This window comes from Schistocerca nitens, chromosome 3 (genome assembly GCF_023898315.1).
Source record: "Schistocerca nitens isolate TAMUIC-IGC-003100 chromosome 3, iqSchNite1.1, whole genome shotgun sequence".
Taxonomy (NCBI): domain Eukaryota; kingdom Metazoa; phylum Arthropoda; class Insecta; order Orthoptera; family Acrididae; genus Schistocerca; species Schistocerca nitens.
In genome coordinates, this window is record NC_064616.1 from 852,261,812 (window position 1) to 852,277,417 (window position 15,606).

Genomic DNA, 15,606 nt, shown 5'->3' on the forward strand with positions numbered 1-15,606 from the left:
GTGTCATGTAGGATTCGCCATTGAACCAATTGATTACGACCAATCCAAGTAAGCGTAACTGGATTTTCATTGGTGAAGAGCTTAGACCGCGAGAGAACTTTAAATTTAACAAGTGCTTATTTACTGTAGGGTTTGTTTTACTGCTGAGACCTCGTCATACTGCAGTATTCCAAAGCCCAAGTTGGACTTGTTTTGGTGAATATCATAAATAGTTCCAGTCCAAGTGAACCCTGAGAACAGCTAATCCTTTTTTTTTTTTTATAATTCTCGTTTTTAATTTTTCCGAGATTGAGTGCAAGGGATCTTATACTCATTCCACTAGTAATTCGTCAGGTTCCTATGCCTTCTGGCTTTTTTTTATTAGATTCTAACGTTACTTGAAAGATCATTTTTTCATACAAATTTTGCAAGAAATCTGTCATTCGTAGTATAAGTAATATTGGAGAGGATCCGGTTCCGTTCAGAGTGACGGTATGACAGTTCGTGATCGCTTCCCCCTATCATCCTGCAGCTGTACTTCAGCTCTGTCTCCAGTGACTGATGCCAACGAGACGTTCATGTCTGACCTTCCTCCGCGTGAAAAAGGATTCAAATGGCTCTGAGCACTATGGGACTTAACATCTGAGGTCATCAGTCCCCTAGACCTTAGAACTAGTTAAACCTAACTAACCTAAGGACATCACACACATCCATGCCTGAGGCAGGATTCGAACCAGCGACCGTAGCGGGCGCGCGGCTCCAGACTGAAACGCATAGAACCGCTCGGCCACAACGGCAAGCCCTCCGAGTTACTCTGATTATTCTTTGAGGTGATAAGTGAGTTCTGGCATCATTTCTATAGCATCCGGCCTTTGGTTGTTTCTGACAACATTCATAAATATTTGTATAACTCAGGATAGATTTACCTTTCTCTGTTAACGGTCTGGTACGAGTCTTACGTTCCGTCATCATCTTGGATGCTGTAGCTCTCGATACGCCTATTACTCTGGCAGCCGCCCAGCTAACTGCGCTCCCTGTTCTTACAAGATTGTGTGGCGCAGCATATAAGGATCTGGACTTGTACTTCGAGAGAGCATGGTTCAAAACACTATCTGGATTTTCTCAATTGGGTTTTCTCGATTTATGAACCTCAATGGGAGAAACACTGGCGGCGTTTGTCGTCTTTTAGTGTTAGGAGGCAGGTTATGCAAACACATGACAAAATAATAAATTAAATCACAGCTCTGGACGCTTGAAAGTGAGGTAGTTGCCAGTATTATTTCAGATTCCTTTTGACGTTTATAAAAATTCGCATTTGGTAAGAAGCGGTCTGTTCTGAAACTGACCACAGAACACTAGTATTTTATGTACTGATATAATCATTGCAACCATTTCACTCATTTTGTTTATTTATAACGCATAAGAAGTATCGAGTGGCTACGCATTCGTCTTCAGATGTTCGAAAAAGAGGTTTCTTATTTATGTCTGTCTAAAAGGTCTTGTTAAAGCCGTCTCAGTGTAGTGGTTTGGACAATTGTAAATACAGAAGCCGACAGTAAAATACTTAATGTGTTTATTGTTGACGAAACAGTTCACGGATACAATGATGAACATTTCCACTCTATAAACGTATGTGAGACACCTTCCTGTAAATTATATTGAGCGAACATGCGAATGAATGGCAGTAGATAGAAGTAAACACCATACTTGTCTTTGAATGCGAACACTGTATTCCGCTCGTAACGACTACCATACAGTGCCAGTCATCAGCACGTTTTCCCAATGCGATTATGAACTTCCCTTAGCCAAAAGCAACAATTTAATTAGAGCTTTCTGCTTTCCTTGCGTGTTTCACCGTGTATTTCGAGCATGTGGGGTGCTCCGGTTGGGATGCAAACTTTCTAGAGTAATGCACTCCGTCTTAAGGCCACGAGTGGCCTACCGGGACCATCCGACCGCCGTGTCATCCTCAGTGGAGGATGCGGATAGGAGGGGCATGGGGTCAGTACACCGCTCTCCCGGTCGTTATGATGGTATTCTTGACCGAAGCCGCTACTATTCGGTCGAGTAGCTCCTCAATTGGCATCACGAGGCTGAGTGCACCCCGAAAAATGGCAACAGCGCATGGCGGCCTAGATGGTCACCCATCCAAGTGCCGACGACGCCCGACAGCGCTTAACTTCGGTGATCTCACGGGAATCTGTGTATCCATTGCAGCAAGGCCGTTGCCTTCTAGAGTAATAGCGAACGGCAAATGTATCAGCTTGAGATAAGGAACCCTGGTCGGGAAACGAGCGAGTCGAGATCTAAGAAGCGAAAGGTGCTTTGAGATACGTCTGCGTGTGAATTATGAGAAGCACCATGTGATAAACTGAGTTATTATGTAGGCCTATATATTTGCTAGCATTGCAAGGTAGAAACCCCGGCCAACATGTAAGCGTACGGCACGAGGAATGGGAACAGGAAGTTACACGAATACATTGGAGATGGCTTGATCTCGGTGCACGCATGTGATTCCATCATGATAGAAATCCACCTCGTACAACACATGCCGGTTAACACTTGCGTTTGACACACTCTGAAGCGTGTATAGCAAGAAGAGCTCTTGTCTCGTGGCCAGTTCAGTCACTCAGTGTGCCCTCTTTATTTCTTATTGTGGGCTCATGTCGAAAGATTTGAGAGAGACTCGCCTGTCGCTACTGAAGATGATATCCTGTCAAGAATTCGTGCTGTCTGTTACTGGGGTTTTTAGAAGGGAGATGATAGTAGATCGTGTGTCTTTCTCATGCCTGCATAGAAACTGGGGAACGCCACTCGGCACAGATGTGGTAAACGCAGAACCCTTGAAAGTTGACCACATAAATTATTCATACATGTCTACCTGTTGTTTGACCACTGTCAGACGAAAAACTGTAATCATGTAATTTTCACACTTTCATTCATTTCGTGGTTTCTCTTATTCCTCTGGCAAAATTATCTCACAACACGTTGGTTTCGCAACTTTCAACTCATCGCATCCGGACCAGGTTTCCGTACCTCCAATTGATGTTTTTGACCTTCTCCATAATTCCTCATGGATTGGATTACTATCGCGGAAATAATCATCATGAGAATGAAACGTCAAAAATTAGACCGAAACATACGTTACACTAATGACGCATATCGAACGGAATGACCTCGTCCGTATCACCCAACACTGATTCCAAAAACAACGGTCATGATGAACTAAATTCGCGCTTTTTTTAAGTGACATTCTGAAAGCCGTTGATCACTGCAGTCACGGAGATAGACTACTTTTAGGCTTGCGAAAAGCATTTATATCAGAACCAAGCCAACGCTTATTAATGAAAGTAGGATCATATGGAATATCATAAGAAATTTTTTGCCTGGACTAAAGATTTCTTGTTGCGGAGGACGCCTAAAAGTTATCGTGGATGAAGAGTCATGAACAGACGTGAAACTAACTATGGGTGTGCCCCAGGGATGCGTGTTGGTCCCTCGCTATTGGTTGGTTGGTTGTTTCGGGGAAGGAGACCAGACAGCGAGGTCATCGGTCTCATCGGATTAGGGAAGGACAGGGAAGGAAGTCGGCCGTGCCCTTTCAAAGGAACCATCCCGGCATTTGCCTGGAGCGATTTAGGGAAATCACGGAAAACCTAAATCAGGATGGCCGGACGCGGGATTGAACCGTCGTCCTCCCGAATGCGAGTCCAGTGTCTAACCACTGCGCCACCTCGCTCGGTCCCTCGCTATTGTTAATGACTAGGCAGACACTGTCAACAGTAACCTCAGAATTTTTGCAGATGGTGCAATTATCTATAATGGAGTACTATTTGAAAAATAGCTGCACAAATATGCAGCTAGCTGTTGATTAGATTTAGAAGTGGTGCAAAGGTGGTACTTTCTGTAAATGTTCACATACATAAACTTGTGCACTTGACAAAACGCAAAAACGAAGTCTCAGGTGAGTAAATTATCAGTAAGTCACAGTTGGAATAAATTAATTTATACTAATGCCTGACTGTTATAAATTATCTGAATATGAAATGGAAAGATCACATACGCTTAATTGTAGGTTAAGCTGGTTCCAGACTTCGGGCAATTGATACGATACGGCAAAGGAAATTGCTTAGAAAACACTCACTCTATAGATTAACAATGGATACTCAGGGCGTCCGCGGAGGAATGGTCAGTGTTCTGGGATATGATAGGAACGATCATTTGAAGTTGAAAAGCTTCATGTGGACATATGCCCTATTCCGAATGGTTACCGTGGTAGAAAACATTTAATGTGTTTTGTTATTTACTCTATGTATAATTCAATACACCGTCTGGTTTACACGTGGACAGCAGTTAGGAAACTGTCAACCTCAGAGCATTTTTGCACTACCGTCTGATCAGGGGAGGCCACGACGGTGGTTTCACTGATTTACTTCAAACTTTTGTACAACTTTAGCACGCCGTTAAAACAACAATGTGCGAGTAGTAAGGTGCAATTCTCTGGCAATTCCGAGAAAATCGCAAGAGAAGTTTTACGCGTATTGTAGGGAAGCAGCCTACTCACGCTGTAGTAAATTCACATCAGTCTTTCCATTGTGTGCCAGCCAGTCTGCTGTAACTAGCTCTGACGTCATAAATGTTGCGCAATACTTTAAAAATCAAGCAAATAACCTAAAACATTTCTAGCATGTCAGAAGTAATACTAAATTAATATGTGTTGAATATCAGTGCGATAACTTAAGCCATTTTCGAAATTTGGATGTTTTTCTGTAAAAATCATTGGCGCTACAGAAAAGAGCTAGAGTCTTCAAAATTTATATTTAGATTCATCTTTCATAATAATTTAATAAAAACAGTACTTTGGATTTCACAAATTAAGATTTTAATGGAAATTCATGATTTTCTGGTTTTCGTCTCAAAACTTAAGGAAGCAAGATAGATAAGGTAGGCTAATAAATAAGGCTAGGATGTTTAGATTTAAATAGGTTGGAGATCCGCTATAGCTATGAAGATGTGAAAAGTTTCATTTGAATACCTATAAAATTACAGCGATAGCGTATCTCCAAAGGGCCAGTTCAGAGTTCGTCTACTGCGTGCAGTGTAATTAAATTAATTCTCTCGCCCAAAATATTTAACTTAGCCACGTCAAACGTTTATTATCAATACTTACCTGCGTGCTGAATGCACATTTAAATTAAGAGCTTCATCGGCCATCAGCAAGAGAAGCTATGATTTATTAGGTACCTTAAAGTGGTGCATTACTAGCCCAGCGGCTAGTCGGGAGAGCCGATTTGATCAGGCGTTCCCTTAGCCGTCCGCACCGCGGCTTTATATATAAGAAGGCCCCAGTTCTCTCCATACGCCGAATAACACGCCATCTGTGTCGGGAGTCGCGTCGCGTCGGTATGGTTGGTTGTTTGGGGGAAGAGACCAAACAGCGAGGTTATCGGTCTCATAGGGTTAGGGAAGGATGGGGAAGGAAGTCGGCCGTGCCCTTTCAAAGGAACCATCCCGGCATTTGCCTGGAGCGATTTAGGGAAATCACGGAAAACCTAAATCAGGATGGCCGGACGCGGGATTGAACCGTCGTCCTCTCGAATGCGAGTCCAGTGTGCTAACCACTGCGCCACCTCGCTCGGTGTCGTCGCGTCGATATCACTGCTAAAAACAGCCTCGGATGCCGTATTCAGTTACTCGAGATGCGCGTAACCAGGAAATCATTTTCAAGTGAAGTGTTAATTCTGGGATGATTTTCATTATCTAGCTTCAGTTTGCGTATTGTCGTATTTTCACGTGCCGTCGCGGGACCGACATTCTACCAATTATTTAGCGTGGCGTTTGATGAAACTAATCATCAAATTATGGCGAGCATTCATTTTAACATTTTATTCGGACATTCATAGTTGCATCAGCGCATTAGACTCTGAACTGCTCTGTTAGTTAGGTTGTATGGATACTTGTGTTTTAATCTGTGACTTTCAGAATATACTCACTTATTTTGGAATATCGTTTTTGATTAAAAATCCAGGACAATCTCCTAATTCCTCAGAGCTATAAGCTGCAGCTATAATTGTATTCTCAGATGAAGTGGGCACTAGGAGTTCTAATTACAGGCTTCACGTTTTGTTAAATCACTTTCTGGTTGCTAAAGTGTAATTAGAGAGCCAGTGTTGAGAACGGCGAAAGACAGCATAAATAACATTCTAAATAATGGGAACTGAGTTTACATTCACATATTTATACAGCAACAACCATATATTTTCAAAAAAAAAAAAAAATCCGCCGCCCCACAGTATATTGTGCAACTGAAGTATCTGTGCGAAGATACACGTCGGGAGTCATTGCGGTCACGCGGTTAGCATTAACCGATTGCTAGAAGGTCGTAGATGAAAATACGGTTCGAATACCAGCAACACGTACTTTTTAATCTATATTTTTTCCATCACTAGCCACATTTTTTAATTTATATGACTTTTGAGAGGTCATATAATAAAAAATATGTTGTAGTGAATTTCATATGTTATTTGACTATTTACTATTTGTAATTAAGTTATTAAGGACAAGGGACAGGCTTGGAAACCCGAAGTAAAACCTCGATAAATAATGATGCAAATGACGTTATTCACAATCAGTAATACAGTAAATCACAATGTGCCGGGCCACAAGAGTGATGTACATTTACTCGTCGAATGTGCTCTCGACATCACACGTTGGAGGATGGTATTTGTCTCACACACACACACACACACACACACACACACACACACACACACACATGGAAAACAAATAGCAACTTCATGCAAATACACGTGTTTTTATATTACCGCTCAAATGTCATAGTTTAAACAATACGACCAGAGACGAAAAATATAAATTAATAATTTCGAGCGGGAGTCGAACCGTGGCGAATCTCGAACGCTAACCACTTCACTACCATGAACTCTGCCGCCTGACACCTAAGCACAGGTACAGGAGCAAATAATAGACGCGTAAAACTTCTCTTGCGATTTTCTCGGAATTGCCAGAGTAGTACACCTTACTACTTGTACATTATGTTGTTTTAATGGCCTACTGAAGGTGTAAAATGTATTAAGTAAATCTGTGATCCCAATGTCGTGGCCTTCCCTTGTTAGTGCCTCTGCACAGCCGACCAATGTGGAAATCTAATGGCATAATATCTGGCGTTGTTACTGGCCAGTTAATCGTACTACCACGACCAATCCAGGGATTAGGTAAGTGCGGTTGAAATGATCCTTCACAGGCCTGGTAAAATGGTGAGGGGTTCCGTCACGCTAGACGTACATTGCAGTCCGCGTAGCCAAAGGAACGCCGTCAAGGCCTCAAGAAACGAATTAAAAAAAAAAAAGAAAAAAAAACGTAAGTAATTCTGTGCCATCATTCGTTCTTCTAAAGTGACTAGATCTATAAACACGTTACCGGTCATGCCGCACCAAACGTATTAAATGTGTTTTGTCTCGGAAACCATTCGGAATAGGACAAATGTCTATATGGAGTATTTTGCTTCTACATCTACATATACATGGATAATCTGCAAATCACACTTAAGTGCCTGGCAGAGGGTTCATCGAACGATGTTCACAATAATTCTCTGTTATTCCACTCTCGAACAGCGCGGAAAAAAACGAATACCTGTATCTTTCCGTGCGAGCTCTGATTTCCCTTACTTTATTGAGATGATCGTTTCTCCCTATGTAGGCCGGCGTCAAGAAAATATTTCCGTATTCGGAGGAGGAAGTTAGTGATTGTAGTATCGTGAGAAGATTCCGTCGCAACGAAAAATGCCTTTGTTTCAATGGTGTCTATCCCAGATCCGTAACATGTCCGTGACACTCTCTCCCCTATTCCGCGATAATACAAAACGTGCTGCTCTTCTTTGAACTTTCTCGATATACTCCGTTAATCCCATATGCTAAGGAACCGAAACCGCGCAGCAGTACTCCAAAAGGTTAAATTTTCTAAGCATTTTACCAATAAACTCAGTCATTAGTTTGCCTTCCGCACAACGTTTTCTGTGCGTTCGTTCGAATTTAAGTTGTTTGTTATTGTTATTCCTAGGTTGGGGAGAGGTTGTTCGGGGGAAGAGGTTGTTCGGAGGGGGAGGTTGTTCGGAGGGGGAGGTTGTTCGGAGGGGGAGGTCGTTCGGAGGGGGAGGTCGTTCGGAGGGGGAGGTCGTTCGGAGGGGGAGGTCGTTCGGAGGGGGAGGTCGTTCGGAGGGGGAGGTCGTTCGGAGGGGGAGGTCGTTCGGAGGGGGAGGTCGTTCGGAGGGGGAGGTCGTTCGGAGGGGGAGGTCGTTCGGAGGGGGAGGTCGTTCGGAGGGGGAGGTCGTTCGGAGGGGGAGGTCGTTCGGAGGGGGAGGTCGTTCGGAGGGGGAGGTCGTTCGGAGGGGGAGGTCGTTCGGAGGGGGAGGTCGTTCGGAGGGGGAGGTCGTTCGGAGGGGGAGGTCGTTCGGAGGGGGAGGTCGTTCGGAGGGGGAGGTCGTTCAGAGGGGGAGGTTGGTCAGAGGGGGAGGTTGTTCAGAGGGGGAGGTTGTTCGGGGGGAGAGACCAAACAGCGAGGTCATCGGTCTCATTGGATTAGTGAAGGACGGGGAAGGAAGTCGGCCGTGCCCTTTCAAAGGAACCATTCCGGCATTTGCCTGGAGCGATTTAGGGAAATCACGGAAAACCTAAATCAGGATGGCCGGACGCGGGATTGAACCGTCGTCCTCTCGAATGCGAGTCCAGTGTGCTAACCACTGTGCCACCTCGCTCGGTGTTATTGCTAGGTATTTAGTTAAATTTACGGCCTTCAGATTAGACTGATTTACCGTGTAACGGAAATTTAATGTATTCCTTTCAGCACTATGAGGTCACACTTTTCATTATTTAGGGTCAACTGCCAATTTTCACACCATACAGATATCGTTTCCAAATCGTTTTGCAATTTGTTTTGATCTTCTGATGAGTTTACTAGACGATAAACGACAGCATCATCTGCAGCCAACCTAAGACGACTGCTCAGATTATCTCCAACACCGTTTATATAGATAAGGAACAGCAGAGGACCTATAAAACTACCTTGAGGAACGCTAAATGATCTTTCTTGTCATAGCCATTCCTCCTCGGACACTCTGTAGAACATATACTAAGAGTGACAGCAGGTATGGTCACAGGTTTCTTTGACGACTGGAAATGGTTGAAGAAGATGGTGAAGACTGGCTGACGCTTGAGGATAAACATCAAGAGTGCCGTGAAAGTTTATTTGCAAAGTTTAAAAAATTAGTATTAAGTGCTGTCTGTAAGCATGTACTACAGGGCTCTCGCTGGGACAGCGAAGACAAGGTTAATGTATTACAGCGCGCATTGTCTTTTGAGGAATGGATCTTCCCGCGCTTGATAAGTGAATGGTACGGGGAAAATGTGGTTCAGTGGTAAGTACCTTCTGCCGTGTATTTCACAGTGGTTTTCGGAGTACGTCTGTATCTATATTTATTTTCTGTTCGATGATTTGTCGATGCTCTATCCGGCACCATACTATTTGCGGAATGGCATCCGTGCCTTCGTAGCGCTCGGGAGCAAGTGTCGATGGCATATCTGACGAAAGGAAAGAATGCCGTAGAGAAATACGACACTGTGTAAGGTATTCGCCTACTGTTGCCAGATGAGGGAACGGGCCGGCAGCCTATTTGGCAGTATTAGGTGTACGGCGGATAGGGAGCGCGCCTACAGCTTGTGAACATGCGAAAGGGAAATACGTCTATTTGTGTGCAGGCTGGGCGCCGCGGGAGGAGAAAAAGAAGTCGGCGGTTGGCGTCTGGCGGCTGACGGCTGACGGCTGTTTGAGGAACAGGTCGCGTCTTCCCAGAACAGGTTTGAGGCGGCGCCGCCCTCCGCCTGCTGCCGCGTAATTGCTACCCCGACCGCTGGCCCGGCGACACGCCGCCGCCTACCGTACCAGCCGGCACCCGTCTGCCCGTCCCAAAGCACACACGCTTCCTGTACCCCACTGCGCCTTCCTAACACTCCAATCTCTCGCATTTGAATGTTCTGCTCGGGCTATAAATAACACCCGGTATACAGGGTGTTGAACCACACTGCAGTTGTAAGAGTCGAAAGGAATGCCGGACATTTGCCACACTTGCCCCCTCGCCAGGTAGCGATCCCTCAGGTAAGGGACGCCCTTCCTCGTACTTCTTCTGTCCGCTTTCAAACCTCCGTCTCCACATCTTACTCGATACAACCAGTACGTAAGGGACCTTCTTCTTCAAAATGGTTCAAATGGCTCTGAGCACTATGGGACTTAACTTCCGAGGTCATCAGTCCCCTAGAACTTAGAACTACTTAAACCTAACTAACCTAAGGACATCACACACATCCATGCCCGAGGCAGGATTCGAACCTGCGACCGTAGCGGTCTCGCGGTTCCAGACTGTAGCGTCTAGAACCGCTCGGCCACTCCGGCCGGCCCTTCTTCTTCGACATCTTGGCGAAATACAGAGCTTCTTTTCCGAAATCGAAATATTTATATCTTTTGGGAAACGAAAGCATTTCCGACGATGTCAGTATGTAATTAGTTCTGCAAGTATAAATATAGATCCCTCAGTCTGTACGGTAGCTTCCTTTCAAGTTTACTGATCGCGATAGAAACAGTCCATCGGCAGGGGAGCAACAAGAGAGGAACGTTGTAAAGAGAGTACGAATGTACGCTAATTATTTCTTTTTGATTACTGCATTTGTGCCTACTTTAATTACTACAATAAGGAAAGAAGAAGTGGGAATATGAATGTTAGAAAAGAATAACGACATACTGCATATTAATTTACTCTGTAAAATCCGATATCCCTTGCGGCGAAACATTAGTTAATAAAGTGTAGCGGGACAATGTTCAAAACATGACTGAAAATACGTTCACTAAATAGAGAGGAGAACATCTCTGACCGACATGTCATCTAAAGTCGACGTACAGTTTTAAAATGTTAGAAATAAGGATATGAAGTAATACAGAATGCTATGCTTGTAACGTACGTTGTTGTTCTACATTGTTTAGCTCTGGTATTTACAGGGTCACAGAGAAAGCATCCTAGGTTTTGGAGGGAAAAGCCGTAACTGTAATGATCTGCACTGAAACAGAAACAAGAAGCACAACTTAAGGAAAAATAATGTAATGTGTGTTTCAGCTCACAAGCGACATTGAACTGTGACTTAGTATGGGCAGAGGTTATATTCGACAACAGGAATAAATTAATAACTGGCTTCTTTTACCGACCCCCGGTCTCAGATGAAACAGATGCTGAACAGTTCAAAGAAAACTCGAGTCTCATCACAAATAGGTACGCTACTCATACAATTATAGTTGGCAGTGACTTGAATCTACCTTCCTCATGTTGACAAAAATATATTTTCAGACCCTATTGTAGATAGAAAACAACTTCCGTAATTGTTCTAAATGCTTTTTTTAAAATTATTTTGAACAATTAGTTCATGAGGCCATTCAAATTTTAAATGGTTACGAAAACACTCTTGACCTCTCAGCCACAAATAATCCTGAGCATCACGACGGATACAGGAATTAGTGAACACACAGTCGAGCGAGACTCAATTCCGTAACAAAGAAATTCACCAAAAATAAACGCGAAATATATCTATTTATAAAAGCAGCTAAAAATTCGGTTGACGTCTTTCTAAGAGACGGTCTCCAATCCTTCCAAACTATGTAAGTGAAGACCATATGTGGCTTAAGTTCAAAGAAATAGTATCAACAGCACTCTAGAGATTCATACCAAATAAATTAATAAGAGACGGAACTGATCCCCCATGGTACACAAACACGCCAGAAAGCTGCTGCAGGAGCACCGAAAAAGGCACGTATAATTTAGACGATCGCAAAATCTCCAAGATTGGCTAAGTTTTACTGAGGCTCAAAATTTGGTGCGAATTTCAATGCGAGATGCATTTAATAGTTTCCACAACGAAAGACTCTCTAAAAATGTGGCAGAAAATCCAAAGAGATTCTGGTCCTATGTAAAGTAAACCAGCGGAAATGCTCAGTAAGTACCTTTACTGCGCGACAGCGATGAGGAGGAGGAGAGGAAGACAAGAGACCCAACTCTTCGGAGCAGGTAAAATCGTGGCAAATGTCCGGCGCGGCGTGGCAAATGTCCGCACACCGTCGAAAGACGTGAAAGGGAAGCGGTAGTTGAGAAGGGATTGATGCAGCGTTATTCAATCTGTGCGCTGAGCAAGCAGTACAACAAACTGTGGAAAAATTTGGAAAAGGAATTAAGGTTCGAGCAGAAGACATAATAACTTAGAACTTTGCGGATAATATTGTGATTCTGTCAGAGGTAGCACAGGACTTCGAAGAGGTATTGAACGGAAGGGAAGTCATCAATGAAATGATCGTATGGGACTCATGGTCGGAAGTCCCCACCTAGGGAAGTTCGGCCGCCGCGTTGCAAGTCGTGTCATCTGGTGCCACAATGGGCGACTTACGTGTTGATGATGATGGTTTGATTGTGAGGACAACACAACGCCCAGTCCCCGAGAGGGGAAAATCTTCGACTCGGCCGAAAATCGGACCTGGGCCGCGGGATGGCAATCAGACACGCTGATCTTTTTTTCTCTTCTGCAGACAACCTTGCAGGTGGAGCAACCACAGATATGAGTATTCTTCTTGGGTATTAGTAACCATTTCAGCTGTATTTGGTCCTTTATTACTGTATCACTACCGGTTTCGTGGCGCTAAAAGTCACATCTTCAAATGAACATTTTTTTCCCTTCATTTTGTTCGTTATAGTTCGTTGCATTCGGCCGTGGCGGACGTTACAAGATACCCTTTCAAATTCATGGTAGATCTTGTCACTCAGTTTTTTTAATACAGAGAGCATCCAGCCCTCTGATCGAACACGCTGAGCCATCGTGCCGGCAACCATTCAGCAGACAGGTCATAATATGAACATCAGCAAAAAGAAAAACGAGGGAACTGGAATTAGATTATGAAATGAAGTACTAATAATAGATTAGCTTTTTCATTTCGTCAGCGAAATAAGACATGTTGATCGAAGTACAGAGAATGTAACGTGCCGACTGGCGATAACAAGAGAAGCATTTCAGAGAAAGAGAAATTTCTTAACATAAAATTTAAATGTTAGGAAACCTTTTCTGTAGGTATTTGTCTGGCGTAAATACTTGTACAGAAGTGAAACGTGCACAATAAACAGTAAAGACAAGAAGAGAATAGAATATTCTGAAATGTGGAGGTACAGAAGAATGCTGGAGCTTAGATGGGTTGTCGAGTAACTAGAGATACTGCACCGAACTGCGCAGAAAAGAGCTCCATGACGCAACTTGATAAAAATAAGTAACCGTTCGTTAGGAGAAATATTGATTCATCAAGGAATAATCAATTTTGTAGTGGAGAAAAGTGCGTGGGATAGAAGTTGTAGAGGCAGATGAAATCTTGACTACGGTAAACCGGTTGCAGTAGTTAAGCGGAGATGAAGAGAAGTTCATTCCATGGGTCAGTATGGAGAGCTACATCAATTAAATCTTGGAACGGAAGACAACGATGACAGCAACAATCACAGCTACTACTAAAACTATTCTTACTACTACTACTACTCAGGTTTTGACAGCCGGATTCAATTTTTAAAATCTGGTGGACGTGTGATCGCGCCATGGTGCATACATTGTTATCCTAACCACCTACAGTAGCAGTCAAAACGTTTGAGTATTTGACTATAGAACGTTGTCACAAAGTAGCAATGGAGAGCTTATGGAATAATGGAGCAGATTTGGGAGTGGAATCAGTACTTCCTAGCACCCAGAACTCTTCGCGCAATTCTTAAGGTGGTCAAATTTAAGTACCTTCGGGAGTGGCCCAGAGAGTATTGAAATGTAAGGGGTGGATATCGGCTTAAGCCGTGGAAGATTAAAACTGTATCACTGCTCGGGACAAGTGTCTGTGAAAGGCAAACGTTCGATGTCCAGCACACAATTTTAAACTGCCAGGAAGTTCAGATCAGCGCACACTGCTTCAGTGTGTCTCCAGGCTCGCACTCTACCACAGTAACGACAATTACGAGGTGTGTATGTGTTACTTGGGTGTATGTGTTACTTGGGTGTATGGAATCAGCACAGAAAGGTAGGTCGACGTAGAGACGCGACTGAGTGAGAGAAAGGAGCTACTGAGTGTAGATTTGACCCTGACAACATCGTGAACGAAATTTTTGCTATATAAAAGCGGTCTCTACAACGCGTCTACAAGGAACGTTGTTGCACTGGATCATCCGTACCTAACCTAAAACGCGAGTAGTGAAGCGGGAAAACCTCTAATACACCAAGTACTTGCGTTCAGATCCACGAGGCCACTAAAACTAGTTCGAAAAGCAAAATGGAGGTAGAGTATCGTAGCCACTGAGGTTATATAAGATCACTTAAAAATGTCATGGTACATGTTTCCTCCTACACGTATTTCTGTAATAAAAAATTTATTTCTTCCTTTTCCCTTTCTATTCTTCTTTCCAGTCCCTCTCTTTAGTTTTTAATTATTATTAGTGCCACAGTTTCGTAATAGTGAGTGGACTGTTGTTTCTATGGGAAGTTTTGATGAATAAATTAATAACAGTTAATTTACAGTTAGTTGTTACAAGAAACAAGTCCAGAAGAAAAGCACACTGCTATGACACTCGTCTGCCGACAGGTTACGAGTTAACAGTATACACCAGGTACTTTAAGAAGTAAGAATAACAATATATGCGTTTTGTACAACTTCTTTCAAAATGCTGTGTAAAAAACATTCCACTTAGTTAGCTAGGTTATTGACCATTAATAAAGATAAATGAATGAAAAACAGATATAGTCTTGTTCTTTCTGGGTATTTGACGAGACCGAAATGACGAATGAGAAGTATAAGGGTAAAATATTGGGACCATTACCAGAGGAAACATAATTCACGCTGCAATTCTACTTATTAGATATTTCGATGTTTTACTCGAACACACTCAGTGAGTGGCCCCACTTTGTCCGAGATAGTCAACTTTGGCCTTCTGCTGACATATTAAAATACTAGCATTTTATCCGCCGCTTCGCCAGCGTACACACATATCACTTGACTGCACACATCTCCTCCTCTCTCCGTCCAATTCCTTCTCTCTCCCTTCTCTGTACATTTCCCCCTCCTCCCGCTCTGTCCATTTCCTCCTCCCCCCTCAAGCTATATATATATCTTCTCCTCCCACTGTCTCAGTGCATCTTCTCCCCCCCCCCTCTCTCTCTCTCCCACCATTTCCTATGTCCACGCTCACCTCCACCCCAATGGGACGTGGTTCTTAACCCTCCCCTTCCCCACAGTATTTCTTTCCAGATAATAAGTAGTTTGTGTCCCATTTTTGGCTGAAATCGACCCAGAGGCTTAGGATGAGATGTGCAACATACATACATAAAACTAAACCAAACCCCGTCCGAATAGGCTTTGGAAGGCCCAACGGAACCGACCGACCGCCATGTCATCCTCAGACCACAGGCGTCATTGGATGCGGATATGGAGGGGCATGTCGTCAGCACACCGCTCTCCTGTCTATATGTCAATTTACGGTACCGGAGCCGCTACTTCTCAATCAGTAGCTCC

At 43.6% G+C, this 15,606-nt stretch overlaps 1 protein-coding gene across 1 annotated transcript in view; it reads right to left on the bottom strand.

Annotated features, from left to right (window-relative positions):
* The window catches only part of LOC126249449 (uncharacterized), a 573,122-nt gene that overhangs the window by 192,109 nt on the left and 365,407 nt on the right, over positions 1-15,606 (bottom strand). The window lies entirely within an intron of this gene.